The 22,015-nt window shown below is 48.9% G+C and overlaps 1 long non-coding RNA gene across 2 annotated transcripts; it reads left to right on the forward strand.

The window, feature by feature from the left end:
• Positions 1-810: 810 nt before the first annotated feature.
• On the forward strand, positions 811-8,144 carry LOC149347666 (uncharacterized). 2 transcript variants are annotated; one of them, XR_016292179.1, is made up of 5 exons: positions 811-884; positions 3,306-3,439; positions 4,557-4,639; positions 6,557-6,643; positions 7,980-8,144. It is a non-coding gene; the product is annotated as an uncharacterized LOC149347666 (long non-coding RNA). The 2 variants fall into 2 exon arrangements; XR_016292181.1 differs by having other exon boundaries at positions 3,306-3,427; positions 4,554-4,639.
• Positions 8,145-22,015: the final 13,871 nt, after the last annotated feature.

Here is a 22,015-nt window from a genome sequence, read left to right on the forward strand (position 1 = left end):
CTAAGCCGTATTTTATTGCCAAGACGCGGGTTCGATCCCGGCGGCGGTGGTCTAATATCGGTGGAGGCGAAATCCTCGAGGCGCGCGTACTGTGCGATGTGAGTGCACGTTAAAGAACTCACCACAGGCGGTTGAAATTTCCGGAGCCCTTCAATACGGCCTTTCTCATGGGTTGAGTCAGTTGGGATCGTTAGACCACCGCAAACCAATAAAAAAACTCGTGAAAGACGAAAAATGTACACGAACAAACAAGCAAAATATTTCAAAATTGGCGAGGGCTTAGCTTTGGTTAAGCCTGGTAGGTTGCGAAAGCGAGCGCAGCGCCTCTAACGGAAGGAACGCGGCGAGCCGCGTCTAAAGGTCACGCGTGGCTACCGGCCGCCGCTGTGTGACGACTCGGCTTGGTAGCCCATCTCTCACCCTGGTATGACGTCAGAGGTCATACTAAAGGTCAAACGTGGCTACCGGCCGACGCTACGCGAAAGGTCGTTCATGAGCATAGTACTACTTTCGCAATAAAGGTAGCAATCCATGAGCTCAGCTTTCATTTCCAATCATGAGTTTGACGCGTGGTATCCTTAGTTGCTTTGGTGGCATGGTACCCAATACACGCACGCATGCAAAGAACCCCAGGTGGTCGAAATTTACGGAGCCCTTAACTGCGGCGTCCCCATAGCCTGAGTCGCTTTGGGACGTTAAACTCCAGTAAACCAAACCAAACCAGCATGCACGCAGAGAATTTGCTGCTTATGCGTCATGACACGCAGCAAAACACGAAGAGGCGCTGGAATATTTTTTTTTTCAGCGATGCGTTCAAAGTCTGGATCTGCTGTGCGCGCCTGGACTATGGGCAGTTCCTGGCGCCGCGTGGTGATGGCCATCGAGTAAGAATCTTTTAATTATTTTGGAACTCAGAATTTCGTTGTAGCTGGTCAAGCAGTCAACGAAATTACCAAGGCCCTCTGCCTGGCCCGCCGAACCTTCCCTCCGCCCAGCGACAAGCTGGACAGGGCGCACGCGGTGACCCTCAGACAACTGCAGACGCTCACGTACCCCAGCCCGGAACTATACCACAGGCTTTACCCCGGTACATACCCGACAAATATATGCAAGGTCTGCAACGCCAATGTAGCCACTTTAACTCACATGCTCTGGAACAGAAACCTTCACGGTGCTAATTCCGGAACCCTCCCGCCGCGGTTGGCCGCTGCCTTGCGCAGCCCCAGCCTCGGGGACCAACTTTGGGCCGTCCAGCAGGCCCGCGAGGCGACGGCGAGGCAGCGCCTCGACGTCCCCACGTGGGAGACCTAAGGCCCCGTCGGCGAAAGCTCTCCAGGACTATGAATAAAGTTGTTACCAACCAACCAACCAACTGAGAATTTTATAGCGTTAGCTGTAATACACTCATTACTCAAGGCCGCGTTAGTATGAAACACAAGGCCATTCAAGTGGGACCAGTGGGTGGTACCATCGGTACACAGATTTTGGACCACCTAATTAGCGCAGAATGTTCGGATCGGTATCAAACGATTCAGCGCGTTACGGAGCATAAGATTTGTAGTCGAATCAAAGCATAGCGTATCGTAGAGATTCACACTGACGACCTTTGGCACCCCAAACCATAACTTCTTGAAACTTCGAACGTTCATTAAGACCAAACTAATTGACGTAGGACATTCAAAGTGGTGTGAAACGATTTGTCTTCTTTTGCTGTGTACGTTGGCATCAGAGTATATATCCGGATATAAAGAAAAATTTGTACCGGTTATAGCGAAGGTGGCTAATGACGCTGTATTCGTTAGATATTGTGAACGCTTGATGCTCATACGCTACCACAGCGTTTTTTTTAGGACCCGGTACGGTCGTGTTACCCGTATCACAGCAGTTCGTGACATTCCCCGGCTTGCTGTCTGTCCTAACTTCGCAGGCAGCAACGGCTAAAATTGAATACCGACAAGGTAAAAAGAATGAAGAAAAATACCGTCTTAGGTGGCAGTAACGTAAAACAGTAGAGGTAGACTCGTTACTCCAGCATCCTAAAGTACTTAGAAGTCCTACTTCACTGGCGGAGCGCCGTCTTCGACTTTCGCGACTGTAAAAGAAAAACTGCATTCTATTACATTATTATGAAAGTGATGCACTACAGGCTGACGACAAAAGGTGTGAATAAAGTGGTCTAAGGTTAGATGCGTGCAAAGATTCATTAGGTTTAGCTAAAGCCATTGTGCTCCATACCCTGAACCGCTGCTGACAACGAGTCGTTGCATCTCGAGCCAGCGGTTGGTAAGTTGCGTAGCGTTAATGTTTGTCGGCGCCCTTTTCTAGGGTCGAGTTGTTTTTTTTGTTTGCCTGAAGTAGAGAGAGTACTTCGTCTTTTTTTTTTGTCGTGTGGGTTTTTGGACGCTTTTAATTCTGTGTAGTGACGCCATCATGACCACTTCGCACGAGCAGGTTAGTGAGTTCTGCGCAAGAAGTTCAGTTCTAGAGTGGATTCTGAAAAGGTTTGAAGCTTGTGGCATTCGCTTTGGCTCAACAGGACTGAAAGTTATCGCTTTGATGGGCACATCAGAGAACCGAGGAGCTGCCAAAGTTCACGTATTAAGGCGAAAGCTTTTCTCATTCTCCCTCCCGAACGGCGTTACATCCAGCATCTCGAAGACTGGTGTCCACCGAGATATGTGAGGCAGTTACTGAGTAAATTCCTTTCCTCAAATACATTTTCATTTTCTTCATTTTGGCCCCTCTTTCTTCTCACGCTCCGACTTCCTTCCTTCCTGTACGGTGCGGTTCGTGTGTCCACCGAGATGACAGAGTATTACAGCGCCATTTCCTTTCCTCAAAAAGCGTTGCGTTCAAAGGGCAACGCATCGCGCCGAACGGAAGGTGGCGTTCTGTGGACTCCCTGGCAGCGCTACAACGCGCTGTCGCGTTGCCCTCCTAAAAAAGATGCTTAAGCGTGATTCTAGCAGTTAATTAGTACTTACACATTAATCGGAAATTAATCATTGATTAGTAATTTGTCACATCTTAGTAATTAGTGCTTAATTATGCGTGACGCCATCCGGTGTTGACGTCACCAGTGCCCCAGAGGCAGTCAAAGTGGTGCGCAAAACGCTTTCGCCTCTACGCACTTTAGACAGTCAAAGTCCATACAAAAAATATTTGGTTTCGCCTTCTTGGAAGAATAAATCGGGCACTTTATTTGAAGGAGGTTATTGTTTGAACGGCGCGTTTTTAAATCGCCTTACGCTGCGTTCATGCGGTGCGTGTCTTGATGGTGGATCCCTAATTATTACTTCGCACAGACCACACTGCGTTGCTACAACGCTGGCCGTGGTCAACGCTCAGAGCCCGACGTGCACGTCTGGAGTGCATTCGTCATGTGGGTATCCTGCCTCCTTGGAGACAGCCGGGCCACCAGCCCATGGTGAGCAAACAGGTGATGTTTAACTCTTTCGTCACGTCGTTAGGTGGCCAATGCTTAGGTGGTAATGCTTGCGTCGTTGTTTTTCGAAGACATTCCAGCCGTCCTTTCATTAGATCTAGCGCCGTTCAATGTAATTAAACACTTACGAAACATCCCACTCGCCATATAAGTAAGTCGGGTTTTTGCCACAGCGGGCCATATAAATATATATGCATATATCCTTCCTTCCCCCAGCCGCCGCGGTGGCTCAGTGGTTATGGTGCTCGGCTGCTGACCCGAAAGACGTGGGTTCGATCCCGGCCGCGGCGGTTGAATTTCTTTGGACGAGAAATTCTAGAGGCCTGTGTACTGTGCGATGTCAGTGCACGTTAAAGAACCCCAGGTGGTCGAAATTTCCGAAGCCCTCCACTACGGCGTCTCTGATAGCCTGAGTCTTTTTGGGACGTTAAACCCCATAAACCAAACCAAACCTCCAGGCCCCCCCCCCCCCCCCCCCCCGCAAAAAAGAAAAGCTGAGAAAAGAGAGCTTCAAAGAATTTCAAGACTGAAAAATTCATTTCCACCCTGGCATGTTTCGTGGCAAAGTGTTCTTCGAGATGAGCAAAATAAAGTTAAAATGCTCTATTGCTTCTATGTCCGACGTGTGGTAACCCTAGTTGCTTATGCAGTTAGTTGCACAGTTGCTTATGGAAAACCGAACGTAACACAGCACTCTTTATAAGAGTATCGAGTTTAGATGTATAATATCTATACTAGTATACGAGTGGGATTGCCTGCACTCTTTATAAGAGTATCGAGTTTAGATGTATAATATCTATACTAGTATACGAGTGGGATTGCCTGCATTGAGATACCAGGTGATTTTCGGTGATGTGGCTTCTTTCCACCTGCTCTGTTGCTGACATCCGTTCATAACCATTGAAGCTTTGCCTTGTGCGGTATGTTCTATTCCTCCTACCGTGAAGTAACTCAGTGCGAAGAAAATAACAAAAAAATCAGCATGACACGAGAATGGTCCTCTTTCCTCTATTAGTTATTTCGCACATATACTGAAGTTTGAGCGGTGGTCAAAATAATTTTTCAGCGCTTCTTTTAGGATGTCGCCTTGAATCTCTTTTTACTTCAGCAGGGATGGCGCTTCTTGAGAAGTGGTACTTCGCCACCAGCCCCGCGACGCCCTGGTTTCCAACGTCTGAATTTTGAATTTCATGGGTGAGTACATGGCTGTGTTGCGCGGTGTCTTGGTCGAATGCGGGTAAATTTTAAGTTTTCAGTTCTGCTCCTCATGGCTTCGATTGTGCACATCCTTGTACGCACAAAGGTGGGTACAAAATACCCACCTTTGTTTAAGGGGCCTATATTGAAGAGCGTTTCTAGTTCCTCTTTCGCCGACCCGATGGAGACGGTAGATCAAACCGCTGAAGCCCAATTGTTGCGCAAAATTTTTTGAAGCCGATTCCTGTATACTGGTGATAAATCGTGGCCCACAAACGGCCTTCGCCGCGTTCTGAATAAGGCATGACCGCTGTTGGCGACTATGTGTGGCAATAACTGGACCAGTCTCTCCAACAACTCTCCCAGATACTTTTTCTCATACCTCGTCTAGGCTATCATGCCATACAGATAAAACCGTCGAAGGAGGTGAGCCTCTCGCCTCTATACAAAAACTATAGTATGAGGGTCGGGGCAGAGGTTGCGATCAAGGCAGGAAGCGTTGTAAAACTATGACAGTAGGACGAAAGGATTGTCTCGACCCGCCCTCTGATTGCCAGGGGATCAACAGTGTCCGAATATGAGTTTCAGGGGCGAGCTGGTTAGACAACGAATTGCCGTCAATCCGCTATTAACCAGGAATCTATAGGAAGAAGACTGGGCAAGGCTGTAGCGACGCAAAGGCGGCCTGGAGTTCCATGGCCAGATCTGTTGAGAGTGTTTTTGAGTGAATGGCACGAATGGCTGCCTGGGAATCAGGGTAGATGATATAACCAGGCGCAGGTGGGAGCGAATGAAAACGTTGATTGGCGTGAATGATGGAGACGACCTCGAGCGAGAGAATGTCAGGGGGATGTAGGAGATGGCGGCTAATGCGAGTGACAGGTGTAGAAAACAATGAAAAAGTGCTTTGTTACCGAAGCCACGCGCAGCCACGTTATAGGTATTCGTGTATGCCACTCCACCAATATTAAAGGGGAAATATGATGGAAGGCAGCGGAATGTCAGTGGGAGCATGCCGGACTCGTCATCATCATCATTTATTAACCGTTAAGGGTTCCGTGGGGAATTTACATAAGGGAGGGGGAGGATACAAGTGTCCGACGGTCATACACAAGCAAAGGCAAGGAAAGGAGAGAGAAAAAAAAGGAAGAAGACTAAGCGTATATATATATATATATATATATATATATATATATATATATATATATATATATATATATATATATATATATATATATATATAGAAGACTAAGCGACATATTGAAGGGAAAAGAAAGTATACGGAGGATACATGCCCCCGGTGGGTAGGAAATAAGAAAGAGGGGCCGTCTGGACGAATAGAATGGTATCCTCGTATCTCCAGTACAGCTCATGGGCGCTTGCTTCGCAACCACTTTTAATATTCAATGTCAACATGCACGCCAGCTGCAGTGGCTAAAAGTGCAATAATTGACCATAGTTCATTAGGAGATGGACAGTGAAACTTAATGGGCCGGGTCACGCTAACTATGTGCACAGGCAGCTTTCAAGTACCGCACACTGTCTGTTTTTAAAAGATCATCAAAATCACTTTTTAACATCCTGTATATGCATGAACATTGCACCGACCCTTGGCCCGGCGACTCGAGTGGAAGACTAACAAACAGGCCAAGAAGTCTGCTTATCTGGAAACCATTCAATCAGCGCGTAGAAATGCGTTGGAAAGCTAATCTTAGGCGTGGCTACGCAGTGCTACATGTCCGCCAAGGGAGTGCTCAGTGGGTCACAGCTGGAATCCCCGTTTCCAGTAACCCTGCTATGCCAAGGCTGTGATTAAATGGGAGAACATACCACACAAATTTGAGAGGTGATCAATGCAATTTATCCGCGCTTTCTTTACTACATCATTTCGAATCCTTCCTGTCGTTTCTGCAGGCATGGCTCTTCTATAGATGTGGTACCTCGCCATCAGCCCCTCTGGCGTCCCGGTTTTCAACAGCGCCGCCCGAATTTATTTCAAGGGTGAGTTTATGGTTATACTGCTTGGTGACAGGGCCGAATGCATAGAAATTTCAGATTTTCAATTCTTCGTCGCACAGCTTCGATTGCACAAATCTGAGGAATAATTGACGCGGTTTGTTCCCTAGTTTACACGAAGCTGCACTGTACCGTCTCGGACCGCAGGGGTCTTGAACAAAAAAGCTTAAGAAAATAGGCGACATCGTATGCTTTCCACGCTGCTTTGACTTAGGATACCACTGAGCGCAACATTAATGGTCACCAGAGGGAATCGCGAATCTGTGATCACCACTTCCCATCCTGATTGTTTTGCGTTGCGTAAAAGAATGGGATTGCAATCGAACACGTGGAACAAGTCGGTTATCAGTGCTGGGCGACCTTCCCTACTCGCTTGCACTGATGTTTGCCAGATGTGCACGTTTTGTTACACGTGTGTGCACAGTTCTGGCGATGGTGAGTTCTTCGCGGAATTCTTTATGCTTATCATCCCGTCGTGGTCTAAATGTGCACCCAGAATGCGAGAGTTATCCTCTTTTTTCTACCCTCACTCTTCCGCCATTCAGGTGTTCTTCGTCAGCTGAAACCACGTGCGGGTTGTGTGTCCGCTAAGCCACAACAAATTGAGTACGGAGCCATATTTTGAACAGTTGAAGAGGCGGCCTAGGTGTTATTTTTTCCAAAGCTGTATAAAATAGGTAAAGTTCGAATTAAGGAAACATCCGCGCTATAAAATTTATTTTAGGCCTTATCCCGTATTTATGGCTGCTTGCAAGAGCATAAACGTTGTCTCTTAGTGATGTACAGCTTAGAAGAGTCTCTGCAACATTACTTCAACGTTCTCTCTTAGCGGTGGACAGCTTAAAAGAGTCTCTGCAACATTACTTCAAGGAAGTGGACTACTGGCTAAACATGTTAGTCAACGCTGTTAGAGTGAAACGATTCAATGACAAAACAGAAAAACACGGCGGATCATAAAAAAACTGCAGCGTGCTTTCGGCAGAACTTTTTAACATGTTTAATTTTTACGTTAGAGAGCGACGAACTTGGCCGAAGGATGTTGTTTTGTTTTCTGCTAACAAACTTCGATGCGGAGGAACGGAATTCCAGCCCACGAGGGTACAAGTTCTGGCTCATCGGTGTTCAATAGTTCTAGGCTGTAGTCAAAAAGAGACAACGGAAGGACGAATAAGCGCGGCAAATGAAAGGCTCCTGTGCTAGAAACGTATGCACAGCACCGCTTTTATCGCCTTTCTTGCGCCTTCCTCGTCTTTCCGACGCGTCGCATTTGCGCACTTTACACCTGTTCGTAACATGCTTCACATTATGTGGCGGCCCACAGGGAGACACTGGTTCTTTGTCGTCATGGTGACAACAGACCGTGGACAGGATGTCTAGGCTGCACCGCTGTGTCCTGCAGTTCCTGTCTCGCTAGGACGCACCTTGGCGCTGAGGGAGCGTGTGGTCCTAGCGGTCTGTGCCCAGCTGGACTATTTGTGTGGAGCTCTGCAAGCTACAGAAACACCCTTCGGTAAGTACGTCGATCACTGTAGACATTCATATCTGAATGCCTATGCATTAAAATATGATTGTCATATTTAATGCCCATTTGTAGTCATGTTGATACATATCCATGGAAGATTTTACAGTTTATGGGGATTTAACGTCCCAAAGCAACTTAGGCTATGAGAGACGCCGTAGTGAAGGGATCCGGATAATTTTGACCACTTGGGGTTCTTTAACGTACACTGGCATCGTACAGTACAAGGGCCTCTAGAATTTTAGCCTCCATCGAAACTCGGCGGCCGCGTCCGGGGTTGAACCGACGTCTCTCCGGTCAGCAGCCTAGTGCCATAACCACTGAACCACCCCGGCGGCATAATCCACGTAACAGGCTCAGTGTTTATAGTGACAACGCTTCGTGGCAAACTGAAAAACGAGAAAAGAGGACATGAGGAAAGAGTCTTAGCGATTTTGTGAAAGCTTGCGTAGCGGTGGCACGATATTGCATGAAAAAAGGAACCATTACTGGGCACAGCAGTCAGCGGATATCAGCCACTGCGGCGGTGGGTCAGTATTTATGATGCTTGGCTGCTGTTCCAAAAGACGCGGGTTCGATCCGGGCCCTGGTGAGTGGTGTATTTAGAGTCCTGTATACTGTACATATTGGGGCACGTGGAAGTTATCCTGAGCCGTCCCCTACGGCGTCCCTCATCTCTCGAGTCGCCTTGGGACGTTAAACTTTTATAAAACAACCAGATCCCTCACACCCGCGAGGCTTCACACACTGCTGCCAGGTGAGGCTTTCCGTAATATGGGTTTGAATGGGATAGCCGAAAAAATTGAAAAACCTCATGGGGCGGTTACGAGTTAACAAAGCGAATGGACCAGCGCTAGCTGCCCTCTAATTGCGAAGGAACGGAGATATTAGAGTAAACTATTCGATTGGATGCTTTAATAAAAGATTATAGTGGTGGCCTGGTAGAGCGCGCATCCGCGTCGTACTGGGTAGATGCCGGAAGTTGCTGGAGTTATAATAGTAGCAATAGTAGTAGTAGTAGTACAAGTGTTTGTTCAGACAAGACAATTGGGCGCCTAAAACATCAATGGCTTGCTGCACGAGCAGGGGCTGTTCTTCCTCATCTTCAGCTCCAAGCCCGTCCATCAAGGTCCCGAAGGTGGGGGGGGAGGGGGTATGTGGACAAGATTACAGAAGAACCAGGAAGGATAATAAACAGTGGGACAGGTTGGCATAAGGGGCAAGGTAGTTGGGGCACGAAGGATCGCGACGGAATTAGTAGAGATAAAGCCGTCGAAGTAGGTGAGCATCCCACATAGAAACACTAGGATGACGGTCGGGGCAGAGCTTGTGATTAAGGCGGGAAGGATTGTAATACTTTGACAATAGCACGAAGGGACTGTACCGACCCGCCCTTCGATGGCTTTAGCCAGGGGATGAACACTGCGCGCGTATAAGTTTTAGAGGCGAGCTGGTTAGCGAACGCATTGCCGTAAATCGGCGAGTGTCCAGGAATCTATGGAAAGAAGACGGGGCAAGGCTGTAGCGACGCAAGTGTAGCCCCGAGTTGCGTGAAGAGATCTGGTCGGAGTGTTTTTGAGTGAATGGCTCGAATGGCGGCCTGGGAGTCAGTGTAGATGGTATTTAAGAGAGAAAGCTGGGCTAGTTGGTGTTCGGATTGAGAGGACATAGCGGTAGCGCTAAAAAAACAGGGACGAGGGTAGACGTAGGCAACACAGGCGTCCCTCGTCCCTGTTCTTTTCACCGGTACCACTATGTCCTCTCAAGAAGATGGTATAACCGGGCACAGCTGGGAGCGAATGAAAATGTTGACTGGCGTGAATGATGGAGAGGACCTCGAGTGAGGGAATATAAGGGGCACGTCGGAGCGGGCCGCTAATGTGAGTGACAGGTGTAGAAAGAAGGATGAAGGATGACTTGGCTACCGGAGCTGCGAGCAGCCACGTGAGAGGAATTCGCGTATGCCACCCCATGAGTATTAAACGGGAAACTATGATGGGAGGCAACAGCATGCCGGTGACAAGCATGCAGGACTGGTGACATATTGGAGGGAAGAGGAATTATACGGAGGTTAGATGCCCCCGGAGGAGAAGGGATAAGAAAAGTAGTAGTCTGGATGGCGGGGAATGGTAGCCTTGCCTCTCTAGTACAACGCATGGGTTCTTTCTTCTCAACCACATTTAATATTCGATGTGAACACCCGCGCCTGCTGCAGCGGCTAAAAATGCACTAATTAACATTAGTTCATTAGAAGACGGTGAAACTTATTCTGTTGGCCTGGTCCCGTGCAAAAGCAGCTTTGAAGTACCGCGCATTGTGTTGAAAAAAATCGTGAAAACTGAATTTTTGACATCCTGTAGGGGCATGAACATTGTGCCAACCACGGTGTAAGAAATATTTCAGGTGATCCAGCTCACCGCGCCGTCCACACGGCGGCCGCAGAGTGAGTGAGTGAAGAAACTTTATTTCCGCCAGAAGAAGACCCGTGCCCCTCCGGGTCCGCACGCAGGCGTCCGGGGAGGGGCAGCGTCGCAGCTGGAAGACTAGCAACGGTATAGTCGCGCAGCTTCTGCTGCCAGGCGGGTAGCGTATCGTTGTATGCTAAGGTCGGCACTTCTGAGTATGGTCTCCCATTCCTCTGCATTATTGATTATGCCATATCCTGGGGCACTGGGGCATCTCCATAGTATGTGTTCGAGTGTAGCGGTATGCCCGCAGAACTCGCACACCTCCGCATCCTCCCTCGTGTCACCTCCTGTCCAGCTCCTCCAGAGCGGGGATGCGAAGTTTCTAGCTTGGAGTCTTCTCCAGTGTAAGGTATCGGTAGCGTTCGCGGGGGTCAACGGAACGCGGCTGGGGGCACTCAAAGCGGAGCGTCTCCTTTCTTGGAACGCGGCCGCTCGCGAACGCGCCGGGAAGTACGGGTGTCCACCCGACACGCGGTACCGAGCACGAATGTATATTTGTGTTTATTTTCATTTGACACGACCGTGCGTTTGGGTTTGTGGAAAGGGCGTTTTGCCCTGCGGAAGCTGGAGGGCTGGCCATGCCCTGGATGAACCAATGATGTTAAGGCCGCAACATGATTGGAAGTTACCGAATGTGGGCTGGGCCTTTAGGGCTTTAAAACCGGGCCCCGGAGCTGGAAGCGGGGTTCTGGGCTAAGGTGAGATGCAACGCATCTTCGGCAACGCCGAGTAGGGGCCTCCCCTAGTATTAGCCAGATCCACCTTTTTGTTGTTTGGTTTGTCCTTTTTGCTGCTTAATGTGTCTAGTGCCTTAACTTGTATCTATTGTAAATACTGTACATAAAATTTGAAGTGTTCGCCTTACCCCTGCGTCTCAACTGAACACAAGACCGTCTCTGACGGGGCACCCCTGGTGCGAAGAGCTTGAGTCTTCCAGTTGGAACAAACCGTCTCTGGCGGGGCACCGCTGGTGCAATAAGGAAGACGAAAGAACCTGTGAAAATTTACTGGCGCAGTCGACAGGATCCTGCGGCCATCGGAAGACGGCGCAGGAAGAAGACTTGAAGGCAGGGAGAAAGACGACGACAAGGTAATAGGTCAGCGTTCGAGAACGGACCTGCGGAGAGACGGCGGCAAGGACGCAAGGACCACGGCAGGTGTCCAGCGACGCGGGACTGCATCCGGTCAAGGACGGCAGCGCGTCGAGAACTCGACGGTCACCGGCAGGTCGCAGCAAGTGACGACAACGTGCACAGGACCAGCGGCGTGCGACAGCTCATCGCAGCGTCCGGTGAAAGTGGCGGTGGACTGCGACGCCAAGGAGCTGGCAATGCGGATCGACGCATCGAAACTGTGAGTTTCCTTCGTCGCATTGTTAGCGTCCCTGTGCATGTGTTCGAGCTGGTAGGACAGTTGAGGAGTACAGACGGCGGTATGGAGGGCTATCCATGCCGGCCCTCACTCAATGTGAGGTACCAGGTTGAGTTAGCGAAGGCACGCTTAGCGTACTTTCAGGCTGAACTTGCGAAAGTGAATAGAGGAAAGGCGCCGCTGTGCGAGGAGAAACCTCAGGATGTTAAGTGCGTCTTGGATGAATTAGAAGCAAAGCGCCAGCAGCTAGCGCTAGAGCTCGCTGAGCTCAAGGCGTCCAGGAAAGCTAGTGAACTAACCAGGGAGAACTGCTCCGAGTCCCGAGAGGTGAGGCAGCCTGTGCTGGAAGACAAAGGATTATGCTTGTCATGCACAGGTCAGGGAAAAAGCAGTGAGGACGCTGAAAGCAATCAGCCGGTAGGCGGGAACGCATCTTTCTTAGGAAACGCCGCGAAAGGTTCAGGAAGTGAAAACAGGATTCCTGAAGGACGCGGAAATACCACAGCTTTTCCGCCACTGCGGGCGGCTAACAAAGAAAAAGAGCAGCCCAATTCTGATGGTCTAGGGCCAATCGAGACCAAATTGTCCGAGACCAAGCAGGAGAGTGATCTAATTCCTGCAGGCTCTATGAACGAGATTGTGATTTCTGACACGGAGCTAGTGACCGGAGAAAATCTGGCGTTGCTGCAAACACAGACTGTGTCGGCCGTAGGGCATGAAGTGCCCCGTAGCGTTGCTGGTGACAACAGCTCTACATCCGAGGCAGAGAGCGGAGGTGGGCCCGCTGGGCCGACCGGGCAGAGCGCCGCGCAGTTGTCGAACGCACCCGGTGTGTGCCCGGCCAGGTCAGTCGAGGACCCGGAAATGAGTGGCGACTTGCCGCAAGGCAAGCTCGGGTCAAGTGACTGTCAGGGAGCTCATGGAGCCTCGGAGTTAGACGATGCCACGAAGCCGGCAAATGCCTATCAAGCAGGGAACGGCAACATCAGTGTTTGCTCGTGGAGGAACGGGGCAAATGGTTCCAAGCGAGGCGAAGTAGCAGGAGGCAAGGGCGTGGCTTTCAAATTGAAAGTCGCTGCGTGGAGAAGTACGTTCCGTGCTGCAGTATGGCAGATCAAGAGTAGCAAAACCGGCGTCAGTGGTACGGTTAGACAGGGCAGGGGCTATGCTCCTTATGCAGCGCGCGGCTCGTACCGGCGCGCCAGAGAGAGCGGGCCCTCAGGTGCGTTGTGGGGTCAAAGATTTGGACTTATCGAGGATCAGGACGTTGTTTTCGATCCTGGAGGGCAGCAATTTTTGAATTCTTGCCCTGCTGTGGCACCAGCCTAATGAGCCGAGTGGCAGTTAGGCGTTACTTGTGTTGAGACGCGTAGTGGCTCGAACGCACACAAGGACGCTCGGTGCGACTAAGGAGGCTCACGTGGCCACTTACGGACGTCGTGCGAGTGCTACTGAACGCTCAAGTTGCGAGTGTCTGTGTGTGTGCGTGTGCTCGTTCGCGAGCATGACGAGGGTGTCTACTTGGTGGTGGTGAACTGGGTGCAACCCACCAACTTGGACGCTGTGTTACGGCGCACGGCAGGCATGCCACTGGGTGTATTTTAGTGTGCAATTTGCTTGTTTTCTTGGTGCCCGTAAGCATTTTCTGTAATGTGTTGGTGCGCGTGTGCATTATTTTGCTTTCGGTTTCGTCGCTGCCAGTACTTGTGTAGCTGCGGTATGTCACCCACAGGGTGGTTTTGTGACCCGTACCGATCCCTTCTTTTTATAATTCTAAAAGTGGCATTTGAGCCCTTTGTAGAATCTTGGGGGGGGGGGGGGGGGCGTGTAAGGTATCGGTAGCGTTCGCGGGGGTCAACGGAACGCGGCTGGGGGCACTCAAAGCGGAGCGTCTCCTTTCTTGGAACGCGGCCGCTCGCGAACGCGCCGGGAAGTACGGGTGTCCACCCGACACGCGGTACCGAGCACGAATGTATATTTGTGTTTATTTTCATTTGACACGACCGTGCGTTTGGGTTTGTGGAAAGGGCGTTTTGCCCTGCGGAAGCTGGAGGGCTGGCCATGCCCTGGATGAACCAATGATGTTAAGGCCGCAACATGATTGGAAGTTACCGAATGTGGGCTGGGCCTTTAGGGCTTTAAAACCGGGCCCCGGAGCTGGAAGCGGGGTTCTGGGCTAAGGTGAGATGCAACGCATCTTCGGCAACGCCGAGTAGGGGCCTCCCCTAGTATTAGCCAGATCCACCTTTTTGTTGTTTGGTTTGTCCTTTTTGCTGCTTAATGTGTCTAGTGCCTTAACTTGTATCTATTGTAAATACTGTACATAAAATTTGAAGTGTTCGCCTTACCCCTGCGTCTCAACTGAACACGAGACCGTCTCTGACGGGGCACCCCTGGTGCGAAGAGCTTGAGTCTTCCAGTTGGAACAAACAGTCTCTGGCGGGGCACCGCTGGTGCAATAAGGAAGACGAAAGAACCTGTGAAAATTTACTTCCAGTCATAGGCCTCAGCCGAGCTAAGCGATCTATCCGGAGGAGGATAGATCCTTTTGTTCTTTTTCGGAATGTCTGTGATGCTATTAAAGGTATTGGTTTCCTCTTTAGTGCTGAATTCGTATGAGTTGTCCACGGCTCCCCGAGGTAAAGAGGAGCGGGCGAGCCTGTGGGCGGCCTCGTTTCCAACCAGACCCGAGTGGGCTGGGGTCCAGATAATTAGAATATTGTGGGCTGGGATAAAGTCTTTTAGATATTTAGCCGCCATTTCGTGGATGCGTCCCTTGCTGTAATTTCTAATTGCGGCTTTGCAGTCGCTTAGTACGTATTTGGTACCTGGCTGAGTTAGAGCGATCGCTATTGCAACCTCCTCCGCCACAAGGGGTTTTAAGTCAAGGTGTCTTACAACGCGTAACGTTCTGCCTGAGTCCCCGACGGCTACGGAGACGGTGTCTCCTAGCGTGCCTACCGCGGCATCAGTGTAGGCCACGGTTCCCTGTGGCATCTTGCCTAGCTTAGCAGTCAGCTGTGCGACCCTGCTTTTCCTTCTGCCTTTGTCGTGGATGGGATGCATGTTTCTAGGTATGGGAGCAATAATAAGATGCTCTCTTATTTCTCTTCCCAGATCTGTTCTGGTGTTCACTGTGCTATCTACGGTTGCCCATTTCGCTAGCTGTAGGTATTTCCTTCCTGCGGGTGTGGATGTTAGCCTTTCGATTTGCGATGTTCTAACCGCTTCAGTCAGTTCTCTCCAATTGTTATGCAGGCCCATTTTCTCCAGTATATCATTGGACGTGGAAATGGGCAGCCCTAGCGCTCGTTTGACACATTTTCTGATGATTGTGTATAATGCCTTTTCTTCGGTTTTGTTTATTTTCAGGAATGGGGTTGCGTAGCATATCCTGCTAACGATGAAGGCCTGCGTGAGTCTTAGTTTGCTGGACTCTGAGAGTCCTTCCCCCCTTCTAGATACCTTTCTGAAGGCTCTGACGACAAGTTCAGCTTGCGCTTTGAACTTGTCTAGCGTAATTTTGTTTTTCCCTTTTCTGTTAATATACATGCCTAGGATTCTTATTTCCTCGACAATTGGTATCGTTCTATTTTCAAGTGTAACCTCGATTGCCGGTATCCTTTGACTGCGCTTGCTCATTGCTACAAATAGCTCAGACCCACGCATTTCGCATGCTCGTTAATGATATCCGCTGCCTTCTGTAGCTTTTCTTTCATTTCTGATTCGCCTCCTTTGTTTAGCCAGACATTTACATCATCTGCGTAGAGGCTGACGTTTAAGCCTTCTATCTCTCTAAGCTTGCGGGGAAGGTCCCTCATTACAAGATTAAAGAGAAATGGGGAGAGGACAGCACCTTGTGGGGTTCCTCTGCATCCCATGGGGAACTCATCGGATGTGATGCCCTGAAAGGTAATGATAGCAGTCCTGTCCCTTAGGAACGATCGGATGTAGTTATAGGTGTTTTTTCCTACAGCTATCTCATTTAGCCCATCAAGGATGGCGTCATGGCTGACATTGTCAAAGGCTTTCTTAAGATCTATACCTAAGATCGCCTTCAGGTTGCCGAGGTCCAGCTGATCTACTATATCTCCATAGAGTCTTAGCATTGTATCTTGGGTGGTGAACCCAGGCCTAAATCCGACCATTTCATCTGGCCAGAGGCCGTTATCCTCCATGTATTTGGTAAGTCTGGTCAGGATGACCTTCTCAAGCAGTTTCCCTACACATGATGTTAGTGAGATCGGCCTGAGGTTCTCCAAGCTCGGAGGTTTGCCCTGCTTGTGTATAAGCGTGATCTTGGCCTTCTTCCACTCCTCGGGGACAGTGCCTGCTTTCCACACTTGGTTGAGATACCTAGTGAGGCTATTTATTGATTCTTCATCCAGATTTCTCAACATTCTGTTTTCTACTCTGTCGAGCCCCGGGGCTGACTTTCGTTTTAGCTTCAGCAGTTTCATTCTGACCTCGGCTCTTAATATGGGGGCATCCAACTCCTCATTTGGTTGTCCCTTATAGTCGTCATATTTAGCGGCCCCATGGGGAGCAATATACAGTGACTTGAGCGTGTCAATAAGTTGCTCATCTGTGCCATTAAACTTATACCTAGCTTTTATTTGCTCAGTTCTCATAGCCGTCTTAGATTTATTTGGGTCTATAAGAAATTTGAGCAACTGCCATGTACTAGATTTTCCCATGCTTTTCTCCATTTCCTCGCATCTATTATCCCATCTCTGAGATTCCAACTGTCGAGCATACCTTTCTAATTCTACATTGTGTCTAGCTATTTCCCACCTTAGGTTTCTGTTCCACCTTTGGCGCTTCAGCTGGTTATTTAGCTGTTCCTTCCTTTTGTACATGCTGAAGAGCCTGCTGTCCATTCTATCTTGGGAGTCATCTACCTGAACCTCCTCAGTTGCCCTTTCTACATGCTCAAGCAGCGTTGCCGTCCAGTTCTGGATACAGGTTATGTCACTATGCTCATGTTCTTCTCTGATAGCTCTGAATTTATACCAATACCAATGAATTTATACCAAGGGTCAAGCCCTACTAGATGATATAGTAGCATCCAATTTCTACATAGCCAATGACATCTCCTGTCCCACGAGGACTGGTAACAGCGTTACAGCGGACACATCTCCCGGCGGCCGCAGAAGAAATTCAGTACCCATTTCCCTCTCACGCCACCAGATGGCGTTAGGGCCGAGGGGGCTTGGCGCCTTACGCTGTGTTCGTAGCGTGCTGCTTTTGCGCTTGCTTTTCACGTTTGTCTCTTGCTTTGTTCGTGATGATATCTCTTGTGTGGTGGTGTTTGGTTGCCAAGGATTATCTCCTTCATGCGTGTAGTCAAGTCGTCTCTTTGAAGGCAAGAGAAATGGGGAAAAAGTGCTTTTAGCCCGTGTTTTCTGGTCACACTATGACACGCTATACGATGCAGACACTAAGCATGAAGGCAAATTGAAGGTTTGTCCTAAACTCTCATACTCACGTCTAAACCCAACAAATACTGAAAAGATGCGGGTGAAACTAGCAACACTGCTGTTCAGCCTCAGCGTTGCCAATGGGCTAGAGTTCTATTACAAAAGAGGTACGCCAGGTCTAGATAATGTCAAGGGCACTGTTGATTTTACTGTGAAAATGAGCAATTTATTCGATGCATTGAATCGGAAACATCAAAAGGGAGGGTTAAAACTGCAAAGTCAAGATTTTGTTGTTCTGGAATCTTTTCTGATTTGGCTCAATGAATGGGAAAAAAACGTGAAGGCAGAGATGTTTTGTCAAATTCAACTGCCGAGGGCTTAAAGGTGCACTGAAGAGGATTCTGAACATGTCTTTTTGCCACGGGAACCCGATCCACACGTTCCTGGCATTCTTAGAAACAGTGACTTACTGCCCTGTGTGGCCGATTTCCCCAATTAAACCGAATTAACGTCCGGCTCCCACCTTTCTTTTTGAATTCTGCCTCGTACGGTGGGCGGAGTCGACCAACGCGTGGAGCGCCTTTCACACAGTCCCGTGGAGGCTTTGCTTTCGCTTTATTTTGTTTTTTAGGTTTCCATGAATAAATAGTTTCATTCGCAGATAATATAGCCGCAAAATAAGCCCGAAGAAATAAAAATACGCGCGGACTATTTGTTACTACGGACTACTACGTATTACTCCGCCGATGGCAGAGCGGCAAGCCGCCACGGGACTGGGTGAAAGGCGCTCCACGCGTTGGTCGACTCCGCCCACCGTAGGAGGCAGAATTAAAAAAAAAGGCGGGAGCCGGACGTTAATTCGATTTAATTGGGGAAATCGGCCACACAGGGCAGTAAATCGCAGTTTCTAAGAATGCTAGGAACGTGTAGATCGAGTTCCCGCGGCAAAAAGACAAGTTCAGATTCCTCTTCAGTGCACCTTTAAGAGTGACTATTCTCTCAAGCATGCAACTTTCGAAGTACCTGTTGGAGAAATGCAATTTCAAGTATGTTTTATCTGCGAAGTTTAACCAAGATGTGCTCGAAAAATTATTTGGTATTATCCGCCAAGCAGGTGGGCAAAATGAGCACCCGTGTCTACCAACTTTCTTGCAGCTGTACAGCATGCTTTCTGTGTACAGCTTGTTGAAACCTCCAAGATATGGTAAGTGCCAGGTTCCGTCCTTGTCAAAATTAACCAGGCTGCATGGTTTGCTTCTAGCTCGTACAGTGGAACCCTTACAGCTTCCATGAAGGTCAAATGGCTGTTAAAAGGAAGGACTGCGGGTCTTCTTACCTTCCAACCACTTTTGGTCTTTAGCAAAGCCACAAGGGCTCAACTATACAAGCTAGACGCAAACCATGAAGCCTGACAAAGACGGTGCATGACGATGAAGACTCGCGTCTGATAAACCTGTCCGACATGATGCTAGCCTTCAAAGAACATTACGAGCCACGTATAAATGAGCTGAAGGCCAAACTGGATGGTCTTGTAGAGAGAGAATGAATGTGAGGACTTTATTCACAACGAACCCGACTCAGGTAGTGTAACCGATTGTATAATTTATTATGTGACCGGGTTTCTACGCAGGAAACTGCTGAAATGCACCGATATCTCAGCGTGCAAGGCTGGGCTAACGGCTTCTGCAAAAGTGACCAGGCCTGAAGCAGCCTTAGTTTTGCAGAAAACACGAGGCGGGCTGCTACATGCAAATGTTGCCATATTTTCTCTTAAACGAAATAGAAAAACAGTTTCAGAAGCATGCTTCTGATAAGAATGTCTACGACATAACTGTCGACTACATTCTAGACAATCATAAGATGTATTTTCCATGCGGTGAGCCTAAAGTCGACATAATGGCACAAGTCGTGCATTATTACGTAGCACTACGTATGCGTCAGTATTCCAAGCAGCTGAAATAGAATGCTGAAAACAAAACACAAAAGCTGCGCTAGCTATCGAAGCTAGTTTAAAACTGTTTTATCCTCGTTGAAATTTTGAAGTACTCTCTTTTCGTTGCATTGTCACAGAGTAAAGTATCGCCCACGGAGCCTGTTTGTTGTCGTCATAACTGCGTAATAAATTGGTGCATTTCATTGCTTGTGGTTAAATTAAAAGTTAAAAAGTGTTAAAAGTGTTTAAAGACCTCTTAAATTCTTGCAGCTGCTTCCCTCTTTTTTAACCCGAGCTCTACAAACACCTACCTGTAGTGAAAAGCAGTTTGTGTGCCACGAGAAAAAAATATACACACATACTACTTGTCAGTACTTTTGTGGGCGACAGTATTGCATCCAATACCTCTGGTTCTAAATTCCGTAGGAATGATGACCTGCTACCGAGCTATGTACACCAGTGTCTAGCTGTTCTACTCACACATGGAAAGCAAAAGTGGCGATCAAAATAGCGGACGTTGGTAGACATGGCTAGCTGTGATATAATTGTTGCAGCTCGATTGTGCTTTTTATCTACACAATAACAGGCCATGTTAGGCGTTTGTTGCCTGAGGAAAAGCGGACCACACGCCAAAAATTATCGCGGTTTCAGATGCCATCGCATATTTAAAGTAACGTCATTACCTGGAAATCTAGCTGACCAGCTTCGCTGAAAAGTACTATTAAAATCAAGTAACTTCATTTCGCACAGTTGACGCCTCACCGACAACGCTAGAATTGCTGATAGCACGCGTCAATATTTCTTACACCGTGGCACGCGTCGCGCCGCACATTAGAAAGCCTCCTGTACAGTAGCGCGATCTCACGGTGAAGCGTCGAAGTTGGTACGAGATTTCCGCGGCCGCGGAGGCGCTGTTACTACACCTGAAATATTTCTTACACCGTGGTGCCAGCCCTTGGCATGGAGACTCGAGAGAATCACTAAGATGCCAACAAGGCTTACTTATCTGTAAACCATTCAATTGGTTTAGAATTGCATTGGATAACTTATCTCGGAAGCGGCTACGCATATCTACATGCGCGCTGAGGCAGTGCTCAGGGAGCCATTGCTGGGACCACCGTTTCTAGTAATCATGGCATGATTATAGGCTGTTGGTAAAACAGAAAAAAAAACATTCCACTGAAATTTCAGTGGTGATCAATGTAATTTATCTGCACTTTATTTACTATATTATCTCGAATCGTTCTTTTCCTTTCTGCAGGCATTGCGTTTCTTTAGATGTTGTATCTCGCCGTCAGCCCCTTGGCGTCCTGGTTTTCAACGCCCCACCCGAATTTCTTTCAAGGGTAAGTTGATGATTTTGTAGCCCGGCGACGTGATCGAATGCATGGAAATTTCGGGTTCTCAGTTCTGCGCCGCACAGCTTCAAATCTGCACATCTGAAAAAAAAAAAAAACGCCGTGGCTTGCTTCCCGTGTTTACACGAAACTGCACTCTGCTGTCTTTGAACGGTGATATCGCGAACAAATCAGCTTAAGAAATTATGCGCCATCGTATGCTTTCCTCGCTGTATTGACTTGGGATATCCCATTGAGTGCAATATTAATTGGTCGTTAAAGCGGATGCTTGGGCTAGTTGGTACGATATTTTCCTTAATAACAGCGCTAACTTGGACGAAGACTGAAGGAAGACGCACGGACGGGCGCTGACTTGCAACTGAAGGAAGCCTCGAATCTACCTGTATGATCATCATGAGCATCATCAGAATCACTACACCCACTGCAGGGCAAAGGCCTCTCCAATGTCTCTCCAATTAACCCTGTCCTTTGCCAGCTTTGTCCACCGTGTCCATGAAAACTTCTTAATCTCATCCGCCTACCTAATCTTCAGCCGCCCCCTACCACGCTTGCCTTCTCTTGGAATCGAACACGTGTAGCAAGTATGTTACTGACGCTGGGCGATGTTGAGACTGGGGCATCCCACCGCTGTCACCACTGTTGGGACTGGTGGTCCGAGCCAGGAAACGGTCGAGGCGACGGTGAATCAAATGAACTTTATGTACAGTATGTACAAGGTCTTTTACATGATACAAGGGCCAAGAGCACCACGGGCGAGCACAAAGAAGAAGGGCGGCCCCGGCGGCGAGCGTAGCTCCGGCGTGATGGCTCTTCTGCTGCCCGTCTGCTGCTCGGGTTCAGCGCGGCTCCGTTTTTATAGCCGCTGGTAACGGTTACGGCAGCCAGCCGTTCAAATCCTCCAATCACTGGCCACCGTTCAAATTAGACCAATGGTCAAGAGCCGGCCAGCGTCGGAGGAGTTCGCACCGACGGAGAGGAGGGGAGGAGGAAGGGTCCGTGTCGGCGCCGCGCTGGCGGGATGAGTCACGCTGCATGTCGCGACTTGTCCGAGAAAGTCTGGGCCTGCTGTGAGCGCCGGCGGGCGCGCAGCGCTGGTTTAGACAGGCCCGCCAGCGAAATGTGGGCTCCGGCACTACAGCGACCTTGCTTTCTGGCGTTTGCCAGCTGTGTACATTTTCATACAAGTGCGTGCACTGTACGTGGCGGTAGTGAGGTAACTACAGTAGTCCGCGTAATTACGCTGGAGTAATGCAGGCAGTGAGTTATGGATGGAAAGTGCCTGCATCGT

The sequence above is a fragment of the Amblyomma mixtum genome, chromosome 4, assembly GCF_055824585.1.
Source record: "Amblyomma mixtum isolate Tamu chromosome 4, ASM5582458v1, whole genome shotgun sequence".
Classification (NCBI taxonomy): Eukaryota; Metazoa; Arthropoda; class Arachnida; order Ixodida; family Ixodidae; genus Amblyomma; species Amblyomma mixtum.